Genomic DNA, 23,147 nt, shown 5'->3' with positions numbered 1-23,147 from the left:
AAATAGAAAGTGAAAAAATATCGCCTTTTTGTGTCAAAATTATTTTTCTCTCTCGCAGAACAGAAGGAGCCAAATTGAAGCCCCATTCAATACCTCTATTTTCAAAAGAATGCGGCGAGAACCCTGCACAGGCAAATAATTCCCACAAAACAATACCAGATTTCTTCCTGTGCTCGTTGCATAGCTTCTCCACAAAATATGTATTTTTTATTTTGGTATTGTTTGCGCTTTCTTTATTCAGCTCCCTGCTGTGGGACAACAAAGGTGTAAAAGCAGGATATAGTTATATATGTGTTCACTAAATCCACAATCTGGTCACATCTCGGTTTTGTGGTCACTGTTTTCGGTTCCATTCTGTACATTGGACTGCTGGGAAAATCAATTATGTCTTGTATTGATTATTAGGGCTGCAACTAATGATTTTTTCCATAATCGATTAATCTGTATATTATTTTTCGATTAATCCGATTTTTTATTTTTTTTAATTTCCATCCTTTTTTCAAATACAGGACATTTCAAATTGACTGTGCACAAACTATAAATTATTTATAGTTCAGTTACTGGTTTGGACTGTAATGTGAGGAAAATATGGAAACATTTGGAACACTGTTTTCCAAAGTAAAACCAATCGTTTTATTGCAATTCAAAACAAAGAGAATCGGTCTGTTCTTCATTGAGGACTACAGAAATCAGAGAACATTTTCGGAGCTGAAATTCCAAGCATTTTGACAATTTCAATTATTATTATTATTATTATTATTATTATTAATTCAATCTCTGGTGTAATAACATTATTTATTGATGGATTGATTTTGTATTTTGTATTTTATTATTATTATTGATTCAATCTCTGGTGTAATAACCTTATTTATTGATTGATTGAATTATTTTTTTATTTTATTATCTGTTCTTATTGCTGCTGGACATGTAAATTTCCCAGAGGGAGCCATCCCAAAGGGATTGATAAAGTCTAAGTCTAAGTCTAAGTCTAAGTCTATACGATTCATCGATTATCAAAAATAATTGTTGATAGAGCACGTTTTATTTGAACCCGAAATGAAGCAGCCTTTGCGAGATGAAAATTGCATTGTAGCTTGAAAATGTCCCATTACTTTTGGTCGCCTAAAAAGTGTAAGGCACAAACTGCAAACTGTTGTAATTTCTACATGTACACACGCGCACACACCGGAGCCAATATCAGGCATTATACACACACACACACACACACACACACACACACACACAGTACACTGAGCCAAAACACTGTGACGCTTGAAATTAGAATGTCTTTTCATGCAAACAGAAGCGCCTGCTGTGCAGGTGACAGGCTGGTACTGCAGACAGCATAGAAATGAAAAACAAATCCAAACGCTATTTTAAATAAAATTCCGCTCGGCGGAGGATTGCGGCACTGAACAAAACACACGGGATCGGCTTTTGCTTGTGCCACTAATAGACACCCTGTTTCATGCAGATAAAACTGTGGAACGAGTCACCGCCCAGTTTGGCTCACCACGCTTGATATGTAACCTCGCTGGCAAAGTAGCACTAATAAGTTTAATGAAGTCATTAGTCAAAAATCAAGACAGACAATTCATGGAAGGTGGAATGCTCATGTTAAGGGTGGGGGGGTAGAACAAAAGAACCTTCTAGAAAGTGCACTACTAAAGCCCAATTTACACTAGCTGCGGAACGGACGCGGTGCGTTTTCTGTACGGCGGCCGTACCGGCGCCACAAGGATAGAACGCATTCAAGTCTACGTGTCAATTCACACCTGCGGCGGCGCGGAACGACTGTGGCGATGCGGAAGGTTTCCGCAAGCGTTCTATTCTTTCCGGACGCCGCATGTGGAATTTCATGAAGCTGAAGAAATTACACGAGCCGGACAGAAAGTTGGGCGTCTCGCATTAAGGTAAAATCGGTACAATTCAAAATAAAAAAATTTGCGAACTCGTTTTTTTTGGGGGGGAGGGAAGATAGCTAGCTACATAGCATGACATGAGTCGGACATTTAAGACAAAAATTTAGCTCAGAATAAATTAAACATGACAAAATTAGAAATTACACGAGCCGGACAGGAAGTGTATATATATTAGGGGTGTGAATTGCCTCGTACCTGACGATTCGATTCGTATCACGATTCACAGGTCACGATTCGATTCTATACCGATTAATCCCGATACGAATTTATAAGTCGATTGTTGCGATTTTTTTTCATTCAAATTTAGAAAATACTAATCAGTAAGCTTGTAGAGTGTAAGATTTATATGAAAATGTATTATTTATTGATCTGAAATTTCAGTCTTATAGAGGTTGTAATCTGTTTCATGTTTGAACAGCATTAAAATAAAATATTAAGGCTTAATGTTCCGTTCATATAACATTCTTCCATGCTCAAGGTGTGAATCCTAAAAAAAAAAAAAAAAGAAAAAAAAAAAAAATCGATTTTGCCTATTATTGAATCGATTCGAGAATCGCGCGATGTAGTATCGCGATATATCGCCGAATCGATTTTTTTTAGCACCCCTAATATATATATATATATATATATATATATATATATATATATATATATATAAAATATAATATATATATATATATACATATAGTCAAAGTATATGAAAATAAACTGATGTTAGCCAACTTGTATGTAGCCAGTGCATCTTTGAAATAAGTTCCTCTCTAACGTCATTTTACAAATGATTTATAGAAATGTGCATAGCAACCAATAAAAGTCGAAATACACCCTACCTCCAGCAGAAAGAAGACGCATGTCATTACAACAACAGTATATTAACCAGTCTTGACCCATCTTTTCTCATTGTGAGCAAATGTTGCCATGGGATCTGGACACGCAAATGTTTGTAATCCAAATATCGAGATAATGATTTGATCACTCCTTGATGTCATCATTTTCATGCGAAGTGTATGAAAGATGACACGGTCATGCCACATCGACACATCACAAATGAATCGTCTGCCTTAGCAGCAGAGTTATAACTCACTAAAGAATTTCACTTGAAATGAATGATGGACGAAATTAAAATCAAATATGAGGGATGAAATATGAAACTTGTAGACGAAATAATGATCGTGGTGGTCCGTTTAACCCGGCAACATTGCCGTAACTGTCAATTTTTGAGGTACATAAAGCGTACAGTTAGAATCTATTAACTCAACTGTGATTTTTTTAAATGTTTTTTTTAACAATAAGGACCCTTTTACTAGTTTTGTTCCGATACCGTTTTTTGCCCCCCGATACCGATACCCAGCTTTGCAGTATCGGCCGATACCGATACCATATCGATACTTAAGATTTGTTTTCCTCAACATGAAAAAGCTGTCCTGCTATTGGTTCAGAGCATTCAAGGGCCAATAGGATATCTTATCGGCATGCAGTGAACATGTGACATACCAGTGAATGTCGTGCACAAGCAAGACACAAGATGCTGCATCCAAAATCCTATATTAGCGTTGGAATTAATGGTATCGGCATGTTACTTGTGAGTACTCACCGATACCGATACCACAGTTTTAATGCAGTATCGGCACCTCTGCCGATACCAGTATCGGTATCGGAACAACACTACCTTTTACCAGCACCGGTACCATCAGTCAGCATCTGCCCAAACAAGACAGCATGCTACATGTGTTCCATCAGTGTAAACCTCGCCATAACTAACATTTGCCCCATGATATGTATGTCAAAATATAAAGTGCATAAAAATCAGGAATCAGACCTGCTGGGTAAATCCAGCCTAAGCGGGAAAAACAAAGAACTTGCGCAGCAAATCGTGACTGCTAGTCACAAATCCAATCAAGCTCTTGGATTTAAGTGCTTCATCAAAATTTATGCCACCGGGAATGAACTGTCCCAAAGTAATTATTTGCATTTTGCTTGACACAAACAGGCCCACGCCCGGACACTCCTATTAGCTGTGAACGAGCAAAGGTGGAAGTAAAGGACGATAACAATCTTTGCTTTGTGTAAAATAACGCACAAGAGTTGAGATGCATTTCCTTGGTCCTGGCAATATGTGCGACTGTTTACTTATTCATGAATAGATTTGGGCTGCTAACTCAATCAGTCTGCTTCACGTTATCGGGGTGGACTTTATTACATAACATTAATGATGCATTAGGTTCCGTGGGTGTTGACGTTCTACCGCAATGGCATCAATTCAGATGAGAGTAGAAAAGACTGGTTGCGTGGACAGAAACCGTACGTATCATTGTGCCACAGTTTGACACTCCGGTGATGTATTGCTGTCAAGTGAAGAATAATAAAGCTTTTAGTAGGGATGTAACGATATCCAAACGATATTGTGGGGGTGTTGGCGATATTTAAAAAAAGATCACAATATTGTAAAAAAAGTGCTCATACTAAAAAAAAAAAAAGCACAATATTGTGCTTTTGTACATAACAGCAATGCATATGAACCACCGACAATCTCTAATAACAATATTGAAGCACTTATTTGGTAATGCAAGCACACATTGATCGCTTCACAAGCAAAGTAGGTTCCCCTTCATCTGAAAATTAGCATAGATTTTAAACATAGAAGGCCAAAACATCCCCAATGAAAATTAAATTGCACTAATAACCTAGCCACTAGAGGGTGCTAGAACTGCACAAATGGAAATCAACCTGACTTTTTTAACAAATGTGTTCCTTTTAAATGTTTTGAACATGACAACGACGATATTGTGGCAGTTTTAATATCACGATATTGCCCTTATCGTGACATCCCGAGCTTTGAGTGTGTCGGAATGTGTTTTGTTAGAGTATCCTCCATAATCTAACACATTGTCTGAAAACAAAAACAAAAAATTGTCCTCCATAGCTACAAGACATCAAGCAGTGTATGCTTTCTCTGTCCTAGCTAACAATATGGCTAAAGTGATGCTAAATCAATATTAACAACAACAACAACAACAACAAAAAGAGGGAACAATGTTTAAGTCTAAATTTAAAGATAAAAAGAGATTCTATCCTTGATTATCCAGACTGTGAGGCAGACATTCTAATAACTACTCTCCTACTCTGCCATGTGTTATAAAACGGTCAGCTTCCTTTTATATCATGACAGTCGAATGCTAAAGCGTGTGAATCATAAAGTCGACTCGCCTTCTGCAGTCCTCCCTCTCCACCCACGTACAACCTTGGCGTCCGTCACACATCCCTTGAAGCTAAACGGGAGTAGCCAATTTACAGTGGGCCCTCGAGACGCGACGTTGTAGGTTATGAATGAACGAGAACGCGTTGGCACAAAAACGGCACACTCACTTACTGCCAAACTTAGCAAACTAGTGTTTCTTCTTTGATTGGTTTACTTTTTTTTTTTTGTATATAGGAGTTTTTTATAGTAATATTTACTGTAACTATGACTTTATTGCTGTGTTGGTGTAAGCTAGCTGCTAGCGTATGCTCAGGGGCATTCTAGCTAATGTACAAAGTCAGGGAGTTTTGCTACAGAGCACAATGAGGAAACCTTAAATTCGACTGTATTAACACACTAGTGACCCACTAGGCCAATAAAACACTGGGGGAAACCCTGCTATCAGAAGCACTGGCCTACATTTACAATTGAAATTCTAATATTTGTTCTCTGAAATTACATTGATTCCCAAGGGTCTATTCTCCTCATTTCATACTATTTCTCGAAGCTCTGATTCTAGTAGTGTAGTATGTGGATGATATTGTTTTTTTTTTTAAAAAACAATTATAAGTGCTAGCATGTCAGCGTAATCTTCCCAAGGTCTTAAAGATTAGTAGAGCTGGTCCCTATTACTACACGTATATCAGCAATGGGACAGTTGTGTTACAATCTGAAACAATTAAAATCAGAACCTGCAAGATGGCCCCGTTTGACGTCAACATTTTTCAATCTTCTGATTGGGTTGGTCACAGCATACATTGTTGTAGCTTTTTTCACACTTTAATACATTTTATAAACTACGAGGGTGTATAAATATTTTCTTTAGAGGGTGGTAATATTCCGAGAAAAAACACTCACTAATTTACGGGACAAAAATAGATTCTGTGGCATTATAAGTTGGGAATTTGCGAGGAATAAAACACACAAATTTACAAGAAATAAGTCGTCGTAGGTCTGTGCATTGCTCAAGATCGCAGCTTGTGACAGCCTGTGATGTGACCTTAACATGCGCTGCCCCCACGTCCATTTGAATTTGTCATCTCGCAAATTTGAAGTTTATTTCTCCACTTAATAATGTCGGAAATATTCCAGTTTTTCCTTATAAAATAATTTGAGTTCTTTTCGCACAAATTTGCCACTTTATAATGTCGGAAATATTCAAGTTTTTCCTCAAAAAATAATTTGAGTTCTTTTCTCGCAAATTTGCCACTTTATAATGTCGGAAATATTCAAGTTTTTCTCAAATTTGTGTTTTTTCTCGCAAATTTACCATTTTATATTGTCGGAAAAATTCAAGTTTTTCCTCATGAATTTGTGAGTTTTTTCGCGCAAATTTGCCACTTTATAATGTCGGAAATATTCACGTTTTTCCTCATAAATTAATTTGAGTTCTTTTCTCGCAAATTTGCCACTTTATAATGTCAGAAATGTTCAAGTTTTTCCTCATAATTTCTCACAAATTTACAATTTTATATTGTCAGAAATACTCAAGTTTTTCCTAATAAATTAATTGTGAGTTCTTTTCTCGCAAATTTGCCACTTTATAAAGTCGGAAATATTTAAGTTTTTCCTAATAAATTTTTGAGTTTTTTTCCCCTCCGCAAATTTGCCATTTTATATTGTCACAAATACTCAAGTTTTTCTCATAAATTTGTGAGTTTTTTTTCTCACAAATTCGTCGCTTTATAATGTCGCAAATATTCAAGTTTTTTTTTTTTTTCCAAACTTTGTGTGTTTTTTTTCTTGGAATATTACCCCTCATTCTCTAAGATATAATATATATATATATATATATATATATATATATATATATATATATATATTCATATATTCATTTGTGGCCCTAATACACCGCGGTGAGTATGATGATATATTGTAATTTATTTATGTTATATTTTTATATTTTGCCATATGTTGATTTGAAATTGCTTCAGATGGTTTCACAGTTCGCTTGTTACATTGCATTTTTCTATAGAAACCAGGATGATAATGGAGGTATTAAGTTAACTTTGCATTCAGATTATAAACAAGAAAATCTGACAGCCTCATTTATGTCACTTTTAACCAAATGTGCAGACCTATAATGCCTCATTGATGCTGATGGCATTTAAACAACAGACTGGATGATGTGGGCCACAGTGAAAACCACAAAACAAAAAATATAGTTTATATTGGAGCACATACAGGATCGGAGACACACTTCCACTTGACAACAAACGCACGCCTGACCTGGATAATGACGAAATCATGCAACACATGCACATTACAAAAAACGGGGGGCAAAGTGATGCAAACAGTTGCATTGCAGTGCGTGGGTGGAGGTCACCCATATGGACTGCCAACCTACACCAGACAGCCAGTTAGCTTAGTCGCTATATACGCCTAGTAGCAGGCAGCATTTAGCTTCAACTAATGCTGAAAATCAAACCAGCAGACTCCGTGCGAACAACCGTGACAGTTCGGCAGACGCACCGGGATTGTTTACCTGCCGCTTTTCACCGCCTGACTGACGAGAACAAGCGACAAAGGGGGCGGTGATTGGGGGAAGTAGCGTACCCGGGTACGAGCGGAACATCCTTCCGGGGAGCGAAACAAAACAAGTCTCCGCATAACGGGACCGAGGAGATCTGCCTTGCGCCGCCGCCGATCGCGGCAGCGACGCAGGCAACAGGCCGGGGATGTCGCGTGGTGGAGGTGAAGGAGAGGTGGTGGGGGGGCAGACGGACAGCAAAAGCCACATATGGAGATATAAACGCTGTCCTTACCTGGACGTGCGACGCCGGCTTCCAGAGGCATCCGATCGGGTCTGACGAGGCAGCAGGCGAACTCTGTGGATGAGGTGGGGAACAATGAGTAGAAACAAGAGCAGCTGCCGAGAGAGGAACTGAGACAGTGGGGCAAAGAGTACGAGCAGCGAGGCTGGACTGTGGATATTTGCCGGTGTCAAAATAAACCTGGGAAGGGGAGAATTCAACTTCCGGAAACAGCTTTTCACAATAAAACGAGAGCGTGACACTCACTTCACCAACTTGGAAATTCATAAAAGGAATTCTAGTATTTTTCATTGCTTGCGTCATATTAACAACATGATATTAATGGCATGGCTGTTTGTTTGACTTAACCTTTCAGTATTTGGACCAACCCGAGGACGACTAATCCTGCGTTATCTGATGGTGGCCCCCACCCATATGGTTCACATGTTATTTCCTGACTTAACATTATGTATACATTGCTGTTTCCGAACATTTAAGTGTAGGATTATTGCCATTTTAATTACCTAGCAAATTATGTAATGAAACAATTAGCTTTTTTTGTTTTGTTCATTTTAAGTCTCAGGAACAAAACATGGAACTGCATCCCATTTGAACCTGTTCCAGGTTGTACATCAGAAGGTAGCAGCTATATTTACATGTTGTGTTTTTTTGTTTTTTTTTTGTTAGAATAAATCTACTATTGCTACATTTGATAATTTTTATATTTTATATATTACTGTGTATTATATTGCACTGTTTTTCTGATGATGAATTTCCCCCAGGGATCAACAGAGCCTGGTGATTCTGTTGTCATACTAATGGTCATGTTAATTCAAATTTGTAAGATTTGGAATCATAATTAGACATTTTTTAAATACAGTAATTTTACAAATTAAAAAAAAATTACATATCGCCTCACAAACGATGTGATGGTTGTTCAATCATTTATTTTGAAGGCAATACAGTTTTGTTTCCGGTTCTGCTCTCGCCCCTGTCACCTTCTCACTTGACTGATGGTGAGGCTGGTAGATCGGCTAGGTCGCAAACTGCAGAACGCCCCCAAGTGCTAAAATTGTGCACTGCAGTTATGTTCTGGAGTGGGCAACAACAAGCCACGTTTTCCCTCAACACACCCGCACATGATGACACATAAATAGAGAACAGTAGATGCATGGTGCATCCAATGGCATTTGTCACTTGAAAGAAAATCTTATGTATTATATATATATATATATATATATATATATATATATATATATATATATATATATATATATATATATATATAAGTTCAGGGTGCATAGACAATCTACTTAACACAAATACACCAGATCACCTTGTTGAAAACTTCATCGAGCAATCAAGCACTGTTGGGAAACGTAGTAGAGATTTCATACAAGTAAAAAGAGAACTAGAAGGACTTCAGAAGTGAGCCCTGAGGGACGCCACTTGGAAAAAATGTAATGTTAAAAGGTTGGTTTTTAAACAATTATAGTACACAAAATTATAACAACAACAAAAAATACAAAAGCACAAAATATTATACATCTTCCATAATATTTCCCCTTTAAAAATAACACTGAACATTGTAGGGTCGTTCCCGAAGTGTGCTTCTTTTCATAACAATTGGCACAGTTACATTTCTTTTTCATTTAAGAGATAAGGCAAAGCAAAGCAGCTGTGGAGATCTTATCTAGCGTGATAAATTCACAACGGGGAGGAATATATCCAAACTGATGAGGATAACGACGCTCCCGTTGCGACAAGTACAGAAGAGAGGGAATTCAATTCAGGATGTGTCACACACTGTTGACAGATTTTTACACTTGATGAATTATTTTGCACGGGAGTCACCACCAGATTGGTTCACACATCTTGCAAAAAAAAAAAAAAAGGCTTTTAATGTTCCTTCACTCATCTCGGAGACACTCACTTTTGAGACGTTCAAGGACTGGGAATAATCGTGTATTCAGGAGTCGAAAACAAATAAAGGGACTTGTTTTTGTTAGCGTGAAGGTCAAACAAGATTGGTGCTGTGGTTCGAGCATTGCTACATAATGAGCATTAGGTCAGTGTAATTGCCACTTAAGTGAAGAGCAGAAAATAAATACATTGTTTTGAAGTTTCACACCGAGTACTTTCAATCAGCATAGTGGGATTTACTCAAAACTGGGTCCAAGTATTGGCTCCGAACTTCCTGTGTGGATTGTGAAGACTCAAAATTGTCCAACTATTCCGAAACTAAAAGTAATTTAATGCTGCTAGAGTTTTCTGAATGTATGTACAGGTGACAAGTAGATCATTTATATGCTGCTGCCACGGTAAAAAAAAAAAAAAAAAAAAAAAAAAAAAAAAAAAAAAAAAAAAAAGGTATAAAGGTCGACCGATTACACCTGAAAATAGCACTAGCCCATTGGACGAGTCAGTCGGGCTGCAGTAAACTACGGGTGTAAAGTCTACTCAGCAGTCCTGAGCTAGCGCCATTAAATCCTGCCCCCATAAGAAGTTAATACTTCTATTGGTCTAAAGGGGGGAAACAAACAACAAAACATACAAACAAAAAATAATATACAATTAAATACAGCTTGTTTTAACATTTGGAATTACAAGGCAGCCGGCGTCCAACATCAACTTCACGAACAGGGGGAAAAAAAATAAAAATAAAAAAATCCCTCCAGACTCTCCAAAACATTGTCGAAAAGCGGGGGGCCGATGTGATCAAAGGAAACGTAATGCAAAGAGAACTCGAGAAGTATGGGACTCATTTGCATTATAAAGCATAAAGAATGTGACTTTTTCCAGGCGGAGAAGACATTTTCTCTCTCGTGTTTGAGGTGATTTCAAAGGGCAGTTTGACGGTTAAAGACAGGAAAGGAATTACAACACGGTTCAGGTTACTTTGGTGAAGGGTGACAAGAAAATAAGGATATAGGAAATGGAAATTTGGGGTAAGAAGAAAAACTATGGAAGTGTATTGCATTCACTTGAAGAAAAAAAAATCCTGTTTTTCTGACAATTTTTTAGGGGGGAGCTTTGTTTTTTTTTTCTGTTTTACCGAATATTTTTTTCTGTCATAAAAAAAAAAATATTCTGAAAAAAATATTCAGAAAAACAGAAAAAAAATACTCAGAAAAACAGGGGGGGAAATATTATTCAGAAAAACATAAAAACTAATTTAGCCAAAAAACAGAAGAAAAAAATAATCCAAAAAAACAGATCACCAACTTCTGTTTTTCAGAGTAATTTTTTGGACCTCTGAACGCCAAGTGGCTTGTTTCAGACCACTGACCTTTATATATGACTGGATAGCCGATAGCCCATACGCACGCTAGTGCAAGCCGTTGAAGTCAGAGGGCGGCCATCTTGTTCCTCCCACCTCGCAAAGCAGACTACTATATCAACTATACGGTATATGTACAGCTGCAGCTCATAGGCAGTTAGTATAAGGCCGGAGGCGGGGTGGGTTTTTTGTTCCGTTTTTTTTTTTTTTTTCTTCCCCTTGTTTAAAAAAAAATAGGTCAGTGGTCTGCAACAAGTCATTTGGAGTTCAGAGCTCCAAAAAAAATTACTCTGAAAAACAGAAGTTGGTGCTCTGTTTTTGCTCTGTTGTGCTCTGACTATTTTTTTTTGTTCTGTTTTTTGGAATATATATATATTTTTTTTTTATAACAGAAAAAAAAATTCCGTAAAACAGAAAAAAATATTCAGAAAAACAGAGAAAAAAATACTCAAAAAAAAAAACAAAAAAACAAAGCTTCCCTCAAACATTTGTCAGAAAAACATCATTGTATTTTTTTTAATTTTTTTTTAAATGTCCACATCTTCCATTTTTACAGCGGCACTCTCACTTAATGGTAAAGATGGTCCAGCAGCGCCACCATGTGTGAGAACGCACACATTACAATACTTGACATTCACAAGCAACGGAGCTTTGCCAGCTGTTTTGTTCACAGGGGAACATCTCCGTTAACATTTCAGGTTGTGACCTTTTCTGATGAAGTCACTGAGGTGTTCTTTCCAAATTCAACAAGGAATGAAAAACATACACCTAAATCGGTGTTGAGCACATGAGAAGGGTTTGCCATCATAATTTTTAAGATTTATATGGATTGGTGCGGCTGAAGGGGAAAACGATACGAACGAACAATACGAACGAACAATGATATCACACTGGGCATTTATTTATTTATTTTTTCATTTTCATATCAAGCGTATCTCAATTCATTAGAGGAGAAAACTAAACCCTGCTGTTGTGTTTTTAACAACAATTTTCATGGGTCAAATTGACTCCCCTCTAATGTTTAATCATCCAAAATTATGCTATAAACAAATGCAACGCAATTTCAAAACACAAAAATGAAAAAGGGAGGCCAGCGGACCAATTTTAATTTCAATTTTTTGTAAATCTAGATTTTCTAAATGGGTTAATTTGACCCGCAATTAATATATTTCAGTAGTTCAATTAAAAAAAAGTGAATCAAATGTTAGATGTTACTTAGAGTAATTTAAAAAAAAAAAAATTCAAGTATTTCTAGTTTTAATTATAGCTTTCAGCTAACAAAACCCCCAAATTTGTCATTTTAAGAAATTAAAATATTCCATAAGAAACCACTGAAAATTATTCTGAAATTAAAAAAATAAATAGGTAAGAATTGGCTTTTGCATGCGTTTAATCAGTGGTGTTCAAACTACGGCCCGGGGGCCATTTGCGGCCCGAGCGTCCATTTTTCAGTGGCCCACGACATAGGCTAAAAATGGCATTTGACTCAGTTCAAATAAAATAAAATAAAACAAAAAATGTTTGGAGATGGTCAAAGTAAGAAGGGAGGGTATCGAAAAACAGGTGCCATTAAAGGTTATTTTAGTTAACTAAAACTAATGGAAAAACTAAAACTAAAAATTCAAAAAACAATATTGTTACCAAAATAAAATAAAAACGAAAATGCTTGTTAAAAAACGAAAACTAACAAGCTACAATTTATGTTTACAAAACTAACTAAAACTATATATGTCCTTCGTTTTAGTCTTTGGTAATTAATTTAATGCATGAGCCTTTGGGGATGATTTTAAATGTGATTTTTAGTAGATTTAGTTTGATATAAACCAGAATAATGACGTTTGAAAGTATGTCACACAGAAGTGACGTCATCTAGCAGCAGCCAATAGAAAAGCACCTTCAGATGACGTTGCTCCCATGGTGTTTTTTAAATATTGCGCACAAGTAATACACATAAAAAAAAACAATAAAAAAAACAATACTAATACTGAAACTAACAAACTAAACTAAAACTAAGCATTTTTTTTTAAAAGAACAAAACTAATAAAAACTAAGAGAACCACCCTGAAAACTAATAAAAACTAACTAGAATGAAAAATTCCAAAACTATAATAACCCTACTGCCATATTACAAATAAATTGGTTTATATACTGTAGCATTTTTATTCATTTTTTTTTTTTTTTTCCTTTCGGACACATTACAATTTACATCAATCACATCACATCATTTGCAACATTGACATCCGAAAGAAGGGCTGACGGGTAGAAGCCGAAGCTTATTCGGCCTCTACCCGATGTTGATGTGATGTGACTGATGTAAATTGTAATGTGTCCGAAAGGGAGAAAAAAAAAAAAAAAAAAAAAGAATAAAAATGCTACAAGTATAAGTATGCAAAAGCACAAATAAATTATTTGTACAATTTTTAGGACATTATGTGGCCCTTGCGTCCTTCTGATTTTCTGTATGTGGCCCTCAAATGAAAAAGTTTGGACACCCCTGTGTTTAATTAAATTTAAAAAATGAATTTGTGAAATAATTCAACTTCTCTACTATAGTAATATGCAGTAACATACATGTCTGTTAATTAATATATTCCGTGCAGCATAAATGCGTATTGAACCCTTTTAACCCCTAGATGGCAGTATAATGTTGCCTTTACTGGATTGTTGAAGGTTTGTTCTTTGAGATTTTACAGCACATACTTGACAACTCCTGTTTGCCATTTAACAGCAATTTACAACAAGCACTGCTCTCTCAAAGGCAATTAGCATCCGAACCTTCTTTAACATACCATATTTTCTTTTTGCCATTTTGATGTCAATGGCCTCCGATGACTCCAGCAGGTGTCAGCATCGCGTGCAGCCAAGCCGGCACTGGAGCCTCATCAGCAACCTTTGACTGCGGTCTGCATGTTTCCAACCATTCGAAGTCCTTTCCAACATGGACTGATTTGTCTGCAATTGCATGTATGATTGCATGAACAATTGAGTGCCGCAGTTGACGTTGAATAAACAATTCCGAGGTGTTATTGACAAGTAGATTTAAAACACATTCGGTGCAGGTATTTTTCATTCCCTATCAACAGGTGGAGCAGTCTTGGCCATTTCAATGAAGCCGCAAAGGAGGACTAAATGTGATTTTACGACATGTTATCGCTACTGTACGTGCTTAACTCATTTGCTCCCAATAACGTGTAAATACGTTTTTTTGTTTTTTGTTTTTAATGTTTTAAGTGTACCAAAGACTGCTGGATTTTGCTGCTTAACTCGTATTCCACTAAGTCAATATTAACCAAAATATCGTATTTAGAATAGTGGGGCTGCATAGAACATATTGTCAAGAAAATGTTTTTGGGTTGACTTCCCCTTTAACTCATTTGCTCCCAATAACGTGTAAATACGTTTTTTTATGTTTTAAGTGTCCCAAAGACGTATTTTTACGTTTTTTTTTCTTTAATGCTAGAGCATACTGAAGGCTTTGATCCATCCTCTCAACTGCAAAGAACGGTTGCAGAAACGGTAGTTATTACACAAAACGGCCAGCAGGTGGCAGCAGAGCAAAGGAGATCAACCAGGGCCATCTAGAAAAAAAAATGCTAAATTACTTAGAATTTTAAATAGATTTGTGAAAACTGATGAAACTTAGCTCTCTTCTAATGTTAATTCCTGCTAAACGGAAACAGATAGAAACATACTTTTTTTTTCCTGATGAAAGAAGAGACTTTAATCTTTCTTTTGATAGGTTCCATGATTTTATAGAAATAGAACACAATATTCTGTGGGCCTTGCAAAATCAGTCAAAATCCAGTAAAACAGCCGGGAGCGAACGGGATTGATTCTGTGAAAATGGCTGGGAGTGAATGAGTTAATGGCTGTACCCGTGTTTGCTGTTGTGAGGTGAAACGGCTTTAATCTCTTTGAGGAGAGGACATAAAGCGGCACTACAATGAAGTGTCAGTTAGCCATGTAACTTCTTTGTAAACAAAAAACAAAAAAAACAAAAAAAAACAGGCCCAGAAGGTCAAGTGGCTCTCCTCTGATGAAATACTCCATTCAGGTATCTTGGCGGCACGTCACTTGTCACTGCCATTGTGCGAAAGGACCATGGCATCACAGCCAGCCAGTCAAGTGAGGGGGAGTTGGATGAGTGACTATTCTAATTAAAGAGCTGGTGGGTTATCTGGGTGATCTTTTTGCTTTATTTAATCCTCAAAAGCTGTTCCGGCGAGCGCCGCTCATTCACGGACTTACATATATTATGCGCTCATCACATCACCACGCCCACACGTAATCCAGTATTCATATAGATCTGTGCTTCGCGAGAGAAGCGCGCATACATACGCGTGTACAACCATAGCTCTTTATAGTTAAGAAAATGAAATGAAAACGCTACTATGTTGTCCTGGCTCAAAGCTTCAAAAAAAGATCACGGTCAGACTCTCAGGTGGATTCGCACGGACGTAATAAATAAACTGGGCTGCTTCAGGCTGTAGCGAAAAGTGAAGCCGGCGGCGGCCATCTTTCTAATTAAGCGATTAACTGTGATTAATCAAAAAACTAAGATGTGATTAATCTCATTAAAAAAAAATAAAAAAAATAAAAAATGTACACACATGTATTGTCTTTATCGTCATCAGTTTAAAATGTTTCATTTTCGAGTTTTTCCACCCATTTATATACTTTAAAATATTGACCTGATGAAATGTTTGCCAGCAGCCAGAGGCTCGCGCATACGGAGAAAGCAGGCTCTGGTGTTCAATCGATGCAAGTGTATACAAGTTGGGTTTCCAATCGAAAAAAAGTCAGCGAGTATTAACTCAACTTTTAAAAAGTCAAACACAACCACATGAAGTATTTACAAGTATTCAAAAAGTTTGGTTTCAGTGTATTAAAGTTAGTACTTTTTTTTTTTTTTTGCACATGTAAACATACTGAATGTGACTTACTGTTTTGATATTAATTCATTATTAATTATTAAAATAATCACTAAAGTATCATACTCTCATTCTTATTGGAAACAAACAAAAAATAGTGTGACAGTAATTTATTAGGAGTTACTCTGCGATTTCATCCTTCAGACGGCAAAGTACACAAAAAGTAGCCGGAGTTCAGAGGCTTCAAAGAACTTCAGTATCGAGAGTGCGGAGGAATTAAGTTGAGCAGGAAGATAAAGAGAGGTCAGTTTTTAACCTCTTATCAAAAACTTTTTACTCTTAATAGTTTCACTCTCTGCTTTGGAGTCTGAGCCATATGGGAGCTTGCGGAGCTCAGATAAGAAACTGAATTGTGAGGTTATCTGTGTCGTTTGCGAACATCAGACCAACAATGATGATCAGTCACTGGCATAAACAAAGCCCAACCCATCTCAGCAGCAGAAATACTGTAGAACGGAACTGCAATTTCTATCTCACTTTTCAATTTTTTACCAGTATTATGAGTTAAAAATTCACTCACTACAACTGTTTTAGCATATATAATAGCAAGTTATTTACGGTTTGAGAAGATGTAGTCGTAAAGACGTTCACATTTCTGTCCGGTGAGTCATCCTAACACTACAGACACCTTTCATCACCACAAGTAATTATTAAATCTGTTACGTCTCGACCTTCAGCGAATCAACAGCAAACACTTGGCCAACAGGGAAGTCACAAAAACGAACATGCTTTTCCTCACAAGTCAGGCACGGAAGAAATCCTCTCACAGCTTATCACGTCGACCATAAAGCGGAGTGGAAAAAGAACTGCTGGGAGATAAGAGAGAAAGAGGCAGCGGTGACATCGACGGCCGGCTGCCCCCGTGTTTCATTGCGACTTGAGTTACGCTTTCTGTGCCGCTGGAGTGACAAGCTTCAAGGTAGTGGTTGCCATCACTGAAGACACAAACTCCCCCTCTGGCTGCCATTTTAACGAGAAAATGAGATTTACACTGAGCCAAATTCAAATGTAATGCTTAGTTCAGAGTTGCGGACAGTATATTTCAAGACACATTTCAAGTAAGTAATGTTTTTTTATTTTTTTAAATTAGTTTTTCCTTGCCCTCTTGTGGTTAAGATCATGTTGTTCATATTTGTCAACTGTGGGTGTGTGAAGCCCTTTGAGATTCTTTTGTGATTAAGAGCTATATAAATAAATGTGACTTCACTTGACTAATGGATTCCAAACACCTATTCTCCATTTATTCTTTCAAAAATAGATTTGCAGTTTTTGGAGTTCATTCCGAAATGAATCCCAAACCCTAAGTGTGTATTTTCTCGTCATCAAAATAGATGTTCAAAACGTCGTAAAAAATGCACCATTTGCTGCCAAACTTTACATGACTTTAAACAATATTAATTTATTTTATTTATTTTAAAGTACAGATACCAGTTTTCAGGCTAATACCAGGCTTTACAGTATTTCTACTATCAGCGACTAGAAATTAAAAAGAATAGAAATTTGTCATTAATTTCATGCAATTTTAAAGAAAATGCTATATTGTGGTATATCAGGCTTTCTTTAAAATTATCTGTCATTTTTTGGGGGCGGGGAGATTTTATGTATAAAAAATAATGGTGGTATTGGTGACTACCCGAGTTGATTGTGCTGGTATCGGTCTTAAAAAAAAAAAAAAAAGACAGAGAGTGATGGATGGATGGACGAATGGATGGATGGATGGATGGACAGATGAATGGCTGTTTGGACAGACAGGTGGATGTTAGATGGATGATGATACATGGATGGATGGCTCGATGTATGGATGATGGACTGAAGGATGGATGATTGGATGAACAGATTGATGGATGGATGGATGGATGGATGGATGGATGGATGGATGATGACGACAGATGGATAGATGAATGGTTAGATGGATGATGATACATGGATGGATGGATGGATGACGGAAGGATGGATGAATGGATGACAGATGGATGGATGGATGGATGGACGGACGGACAGTTGGATGGATAATACATGTATGGATGGATGGACTGATGGACGGATGGATAGATGGATGTTTGGACAGACGGATGGTTAGATGGATGATGATACATGGATGGATGGCTGAATGGATGGACGCAAGGATGGATGATTGGATGACAGATGGATGGATGGATGGATGGATGGATGTTTGGACAGACAGATGAATGGTTAGATAGATGATGATGATGATACATGGATGGATGGATGGATGGATGGATGGATGGACTGATAGATGGGCTGATGGACGGATGGATGGTTACATAGATGGATGATGATACATGGATGGATGGATGGATGGACGGACAGATGAATGGATGTTTGGACAGACAGGTGGATGTTAGATGGATGATGATACATGGATGGATGGCTCGATGTATGGATGGATGGACTGAAGGATGGATGATTGGATGGACAGATTGATGGATGGATGGATGGATGGATAGATGGATGGATGATGGATAGATGAATGGTGAGATGGATGATGATACATGGATGGATGGATGGATGGATGGATGACGGAAGGATGGATGAATGGATGACAGATGGATGTATGGAGGACGGATGGATGGACGGACAGTTGGATGGATGATACATGTATGGATGGATGGATTGATGGACGGATGAATAGATAGATGTTTGGACAGACGGATGGTTAGATGGATGATGATACATGGATGGATGGCTGAATGGATGGACGCAAGGATGGATGATTGGATGACAGATGGATGGATGGATGGATGTTTGGACAGACAGATGAATGGTTAGATAGATGGATGATAATACATGGATGGTTGGATGGATGGATGATGGATTGATGGACGGATGAATAGATAGATGTTTGGACAGACGGATGGTTAGATGGATGATGATACATGGATGGATGGCTGAATGGATGGACGCAAGGATGGATGATTGGATGACAGATGGATGGATGTTTGGACAGACAGATGAATGGTTAGATAGATGGATGATAATACATGGATGGATGGATGGATGGATGGATGGATGGAGATGGGTTCAGATCCAAACAATACCACTTCGGTTCGACTTTGCAGGTTTACGCAAGTCGATAAGTGTTCTAAAGTCGAGATTTCATGATCAGCATGGACGCACGTCCAATTTAGCGCCAAACACGTCCGACCCCTGCGACAAGACGAATGATAAATCTGACACAGCTCATCACTGTGCGAGGGTGCGTGTGCGCGCGTGCGTGTATTGTGAGCATATGCATAAGTCAGCGGAGGATGAAGCAGTAAAGATGTGGAGGGCGGCTGTCATAGCGCCAGCCTCGTTTGGCAAAGGCGTCTCCTCCCTCCCCACTAAGAAAAGCGGGCGCTCGATAAAGCTTGACAGCGGCCCCTCGTCTAAATCGGGCCACGTACTCCAACTCCGCAAGATGAATTTGCTTGATAATGGGAGCATTTTGGGTGAGTGCGGCGCAACCAGGGAAAACTTTCAACAGGGGCAGGCTCTTCATTTTGGTCAAACACGCCAACTCACGCCCTCTCAAGTTCATATTTTTTATTTCTTTTTCAGCCAACAAGACATCACGCCCGTTGAAAAATGACTGAGATGCTCTTGGCAGAGAAATCATTGTCCTAACACTACAATAAAAGTGGATGCATTGAATTTGCGCTGTTCGACTAAATGAATGATCCCTGTTTGGTTAATTCCCTCCTGCAGCAGCCAATTACTCAGCATTCAACCTCCAGCCAGCCTCCCGTCCTGTTATCGCCTCTGATGCAGTCAGATCTATATCGCCGGTCATTTGCCTTTTATTTCACGCTTTCCATCACCGTAGTACAGTGTGAGTATAAAACAGCGGGTTTATCGCTACCCATAAACAACGATGGGCGTTCCACATTCTTATAGCGTCGCTGCAGCGGCGGTACTAAAATAAGATGAATTTAAGTGAGTGACAGCACTCTCACAAGCGACTTTAGTGACATTAAAGGGAAAATGACGTGTAAAAAAAGGAAGAGGTGAGTTGAGAAGGGCTGCCTAGCTTAGCATCTTGCTACAATATAACAACTACATCAGAAAGTCAGAATGTGACAAGAAATAAAGTTCTAATACAATGTTACTTTTTTTTAACAAGAACAAAATATTATTGCAAGAAACATTTTTTTCTTTATAGATATATAAAAACAAAAATCAGCAGCGACAGAGCCTGCAGGATGACATTTAAAAGTGCACTTGGCCAATGTTTGTTTTGGAGCTGATGAGCCGAGCGACAAGCGATTTACAAGAGCGGCTACAACAGTTGAGGCAAACCAAAAAAAGTTATTAATATTAATTGAAATTGAAGATTTCATCCACCGTGTTTAGAGACCCGAAGCCTCTGTGAGCTACTTCTATTGTATACTTACAATGTTTGTTTTGTTCTTGTTTTACTTATCTTTACTGCCTGACTGATTCCTGTTCCATGTACAGCACTTTGTAGAAAACAATGCTTGTTTTAATGTGCTTTATAAATAAAGCTGAGTTGAGTATTGCTCCTGTTTCTTGGCAGTACTCTGAATAAATTGTTTAAAATTAATATTATCATTAAGACTAAAACAACAATTTCTTTAAATAAAAAAACAAAAACAAAAAAACCTGACGTCTATAGCCGTCAATGGCAGTGAATGTGTTAATCCGTTTTTCTGACATTTGGTAGGCCCGAGAAATCTCATGGTAAGACATTTGCATGTGTTTATCTGTTTACTCAGTTATGTTAATTACAGCAGGAAAGTACCTAGTGTTAATTGCATTAATAAAAACAAAAGGATATATTATATATATATATAATATTTTCACCAACAGACATTTTTTTTTTCAGCGATTTTTGTGGACGAATGAAGATGAGACAAAATTAAGTTCACTAAATAATTTTTTTTGTGTGTCAATTTTAACAACGTTAATCCGACCGCAAACTGGCTAACTTACTAGCTTGTAGCTTGTAGCATGTAGCGATATTAGCCACTTCTTCATATACTGTAATTGTGTTTGAAGTTGAATTTGTGGTAACATATATGCTACACTGCTCGGGCAACTCTGGTTTCAGTCTGAAGTTTAGTTCAAGTAGACAATATGAGCTAATCTAGGAGCTAGCCACAAACTATAGCTAACATAAATCACTTGTATTCAACTAAAATTTGACTAAATAAAAATGAGATGTGGTTTATAAAATGTGATAAAACTAACAAGTTTAATTGAAACTTGACTAAAAATAATGTACCCATGCGAGATCAAGATTTTTTTTTGCAGTCTCTTGGAAGTTGCCAATGGAAATCTGAACTGTTTTCAGCAAGTAACTTTAAAACTGCCCGACAAGATGATCACCGCAAGTTCTATGTGACATCTTGCTCACCGGCAGCTCAAAAGACAAAAGCTTTCCGAAGGCCGAGTAACAAATAAGCGCGGAGGCCACAGCAGGACGCCTGCCGCATTACCGCCGCATGACCAGCAAGGATTTATGTTTACTGTGAGCCGCGTATCTTGCCCAGCAGGCTAATTTGTGCCGCAATTTCATCCCATGCTACTTTGAGTCAACGCTTTGCACTCTGACCAAGTCACGCAGAGAGCCAGCGGGAAGAAATGTGCTCATATTAATAGCCCGTCTCATAATACACGTATGATGGATTGATTGCAGTCTTGTTAGAGTCTGCAGATGAAAGCTTAAGATTTTTTTTATTTTTTTTTTTGACTGACTTCCACCTAGCCCCAGTGGCAGCGGGATTTAACAATGGGTTCAATTTGGCTTTATTGAAGTTTCTAAAAGCTCAAACATTCATTCTCTGTCTCAACAAAACACTCCTGAAGTCTATGCTAACTTCCTGTTAGCATTTCCTAAGTTCCTGTTAGTGCTAGGCTAGCGATGTTCTCAAAACGAGGCGTACGTTTTGTATTTAAATATACAGTGGATGTAATTCTTAACGTTGTGTGTTTAATTTTACAGTTAACTCCAACTGTGGTGTCAATAAACAGCTTAAAGGACGCTTAGGGACAACAGAATAACATACGCTACACACTTGCTAGTTGCTAATGCCACGCAAGCAAAATGGTGCATTCAAGGTACTTTCACAGTGTCAGAAACTGAAGGTTTTCTTCGATAATGTTTTAAGGGGGAAATAATCTGCCATTGGCCCAATTGGCCGATTGCTTTAGCCGATGCTTTAACACTGGGTGCCTTCTTCCATTTGGCTTTATTGAAGTTTGTAAAAGCTCAAACATTCATTCTCTGTCTCAGCATATTGGGTCACCTTTTCAGTCCGTCTCACTTGTCGATCCTTGGCCGCACTCCTTTCCTGCTCCATCACTCTCCGGTTTTCCATCACCTAATCCTTTGACTCATCCCTTGCAGCTCAGTCCGGCGCCGCCTCGAAAGCCCTCCAATGCAGACAATCAACAAGCAACACAAAAGGCTGCTTTCTTGCTTGTTTTGGGTGCGGAGAGGGATAGATTTAATTTCGGTTTTATGAACACTTCCTGCTGCCCGAAATGAAAGAACGAGGGACGGTGTTCAATTTTCTCCTTGTGCTTTATTATCTTTCGGCAGACGGTGTGTCCCCACAGCAAGGTTTTGTCGCGGTCTCTCTGCTAAATAATTCCAACATGGAGTTGGGGCGACTTGTATCAGACACAGCTGGATTTTAAATGACCGTCTTTACAAGTGTTTTGCATGGTCAGGCTGCCATTAAATTTTCAAAACCTTCTACGGTTCAAATAACTGATGATTTCTTTTGCCCGCCAACTAATTAGAAGGAGAAGTTGAAAGGGATGTAAGGACACAGTTTCGGTCCCGGGCAAAATGTCATCATTCCGTTTCATTAGTGGTGAATGTGTCCAAATTCTGCACGGAGGCATGTCGTTTCCCAACCCGGCCCTACTCGGGAAAATGAGCACATCAGAAAGGCGTGCGGCGGAGTAAACAACAGAGCATCTGTGTTCTTGGAGATGCAAATGCGCAGCCAGGAGGGCTGTGTTCCAAAACTCCAACCGTTCCCCTGAAAGGGG

General features: G+C 38.0%; 1 protein-coding gene across 2 annotated transcripts in view; it reads right to left on the bottom strand.

Annotated features, from left to right (window-relative positions):
• fut8b (fucosyltransferase 8b (alpha (1,6) fucosyltransferase)) overlaps window positions 1-23,147 on the bottom strand; it is a 199,754-nt gene that overhangs the window by 107,101 nt on the left and 69,506 nt on the right. Inside the window, exons 4-5 of one of the 2 annotated variants that reach the window (XM_077510798.1) lie at window positions 13,983-14,145; window positions 7,926-7,988 (exon numbers count right to left, since the gene is read on the bottom strand). The gene's annotated coding sequence lies outside the window, so the exon portion shown is untranslated. Of the gene's footprint in view, window positions 1-2,752; window positions 2,878-7,925; window positions 7,989-13,982; window positions 14,146-23,147 lie in introns of those variants that run through there. The other variant, XM_077510799.1, reaches the window with a different exon arrangement.

This window comes from Festucalex cinctus, chromosome 21, assembly GCF_051991245.1.
Source record: "Festucalex cinctus isolate MCC-2025b chromosome 21, RoL_Fcin_1.0, whole genome shotgun sequence".
NCBI classification, from domain to species: Eukaryota; Metazoa; Chordata; class Actinopteri; order Syngnathiformes; family Syngnathidae; genus Festucalex; species Festucalex cinctus.
Note: the sequence above shows the minus strand (reverse complement) of the source record. Positions and strands in the feature narration are given on the sequence as shown.